Source organism: Oratosquilla oratoria, chromosome 9, assembly GCF_046742065.1.
Source record: "Oratosquilla oratoria isolate Oo_2021 chromosome 9, ASM4674206v1, whole genome shotgun sequence".
NCBI classification, from domain to species: domain Eukaryota; kingdom Metazoa; phylum Arthropoda; class Malacostraca; order Stomatopoda; family Squillidae; genus Oratosquilla; species Oratosquilla oratoria.
In genome coordinates, this window is record NC_134785.1 from 61,776,394 (window position 1) to 61,779,208 (window position 2,815).

The following is a 2,815-nucleotide window of genomic DNA, read 5'->3' on the forward strand; positions in this document are numbered from 1 at the left end:
TGAGTACATTTGAAAGATATGCTCCTGGGGTTGCTATGGGATCACCTTTAGAGGTTCTCTTTGCCCAGGCTTTCATAGCCTATGTTGAAGAAGCTATAAAAACCTCCATACCAAACCAATTTTGTATCGTAGGTATGTCGATTAAATTTTTGTATGTGTAGATGACCTTTCTCTGCCTCATCTTGTCTACAAAATCCCTAGCTCTGTCTTTCAGTCACTTCTTTCTGTTGGAGCCATTGTGGAGTCTATCTTGAATGTCCTCTGCCTCCATCATCAGTTCCTCCACTTTTCCTTTCCTCCACTGCTCCATCCTCCTTTGTAAGGCCTGGTCATTCTCAGAGTGTTTTGGTTTTCTGTGAGTCCTCTGACATGTAAGGTGTGGAAGAACAGCCAGCGTTTTGAATACTCTCGGAGCATAGGGAGATGTTCTTATTAGGTAGGTCATTTCCTCTATTAGGTTTTTGGTTGCATTGCATTTAGGTGGGGTGAAGAGGTTTCCTAGGGAGAAGGCAAGTATCTTGCTGTAGGCGTCGTCCAGTAACCCAACAACCATGGGCTGTTGTCAAATTTGCCTGAAGCTCCCCTCCCCTCTCCGGCCCTGCGACTCTTGATGACGTGCGCTTTCGTCCTCCGACCTCGACATTGTGAGATTACTTCCCTCTTCTGAGTCTCCCTCACTCAATAGACCACCACCCACGTTCATTTCCATCACATTCGTCTCATCCTCCACAGTCTTCACATCTTCTCCCAGTTGACCGCTCCTCTCCTCCGTAAGTTGTTACTCGCTCCGATTTCTGCGTTTCTCTCCTTTTTTCCAGTTCGTGGACCTTCTTCCACCTTTGACGCATGCGCAATATCTGCAATTTTGCTGCACAGACACGCAAAGACACCATGGTTTTCTGGCCACCTCGGGTGGTATTCCTAGTTCTTGGGTTTCATAAATTAACGATGCTAACACCATCAAACCCCACTTGTGCCAGCCCTCTGTGATATTATAATTCCATACATTTGACATTTTCTGTTCGTCACCTGGTTTGCCAGTACTCAATTCTCAAATGATAGTTCACAACTTTTTTCTCATGTTTGTCTGATAGAACACGCGAGAGAAAGAGAAATAAATAAAAAGCATTTGTATAAGAGGGGTGAGAGAGGGAGGTGCCCGGGATTGAAATTCCACAGATACTATGAGAGGGGCAGCTAGAGAAAGAGAGCCAGAGCGTGAGGAGTTTTTGAAAAAGACTTCTATCCTCGCGGAATTGTGTGGTGATAGCAGCCAGGATCTGTCTTCAACAGACAAATTTCATTGACCCCGCTCTTGCCAATGACTAAGGTCGACTACCCTTTACATTTTACATGATTCAACTTTAATGAAGCCTAATACAGTTCTTTTATCTTACTTTCTACTACAGTGTGCTCAAAATCGGAGTTTTGTATTGTGTTGATTTAGGGGGTGGGGACCTGGTACTTCTTAGGCATAGGAAAGCTGATCTTAGGAGTGAGAATGATAGTCTATATCTTATCCACGCTACATTACTGCTATTTGGTAGTTGTTTCCTTTCTGCCATCGACTTTGCCAGCCGAGCGTAGAATGCCTTTGCCCTTGGATCCATCCCTCCTAAAGTCGTGAAGGTTATCGGAGTGATTTAGCCCTGGTCCACATTCTGTATACGCTCCTTGTACATCCTGATTTTTTGTATTCTCAATTCTCAGTAGTGAGACGCTGTAACAGGGGGCCATTGGATCAAATATTCGTATGTCAAAGAAGGCCAGTTGTCCCCGTGTCGAGAGACCTGTTCTTTTTCCTCCTTTTCCTCCTCCTCCTCTTCCTCCTACTACTACTACTATTTTTTACGTGATTGTTCACATATAAACGACCTACTTCCGATAGTTTTTAATAATCATATAGTCATCCACTTCCAATCTCGTGTTCTTTAACTAGGAAAGTTCAATTCCGTTTTCTCTTATGTCATGATAATTGACGGTTCTTGCAGCGTCTGGGGAGGAAGGGATGAGTCAGGCGTTTGGAATGCAAACAAAGACTTTTATACTCAATATTTGTTTTGCAACGGTTATAGCTAAAGAAACGATATCTCGGCTCTGTCTTAAAGTGGGTAGTCTTGAGATCGGTACTCGTAAGAAGTAAAGATATGTAGCTCGCACAGGACTCGAACCTGCGACCTTTGCGTAGTTGGAATGATTCAAGCACAACGCTCTGCCTACTGAGCTAGCGAGCTCACGGTCAAGAGGGATATTTTATTTATATTTAAACTAGCTTACGCTGTGTCTGAGTTATACAGGTTCAGATTAAGATATATGATAGATACAAACAAGACGTAATACATGTAAAAGTATCGTCCTAGAATAAAGCAGAATATAACAGCCTGACGACAACGAAAAAATGCAATAAATTCGAAGATGAGGTGACACTTTGGGAGGGTTGGGAGCTTATAACCCCCGCCTGTTTACAGACAACTACATCCAAATCCACACACACACACACACACACACACACACACACACACACACGTACATCTACCAAATGGAACTATGTTCTTATGATGATCAACAATTTTGTAAGGATCCCCTGTAGTTTTATTTATATATTTTGCAGTTTTGTTCTCTTACCAACACTCCTAAGTCTTCATCCTCCTTCAACATTTTAATTCAGTCATTTCCCATTTTATAGTATAGTGGTGACCTTTACACGCTTCTACTCATTCCCAGTATGTTGTACTTCTTTGTGCTGAGATACCATATCTCAAGGTCAAGTACCTGGGAACCACTGTCAGCGATAGAAAGGAATTAGAAGTAAACG

At 42.7% G+C, this 2,815-nt stretch overlaps 1 non-coding gene across 1 annotated transcript; it reads right to left on the reverse strand.

The window, feature by feature from the left end:
* Positions 1 to 2,150: 2,150 nt before the first annotated feature.
* On the reverse strand, positions 2,151 to 2,234 carry TRNAS-UGA (transfer RNA serine (anticodon UGA)). The gene is given in 2 exon segments: positions 2,151 to 2,186; positions 2,198 to 2,234. It is a non-coding gene; the product is annotated as a tRNA-Ser (tRNA).
* Between the last annotated feature and the right edge of the window lie 581 nt (positions 2,235 to 2,815).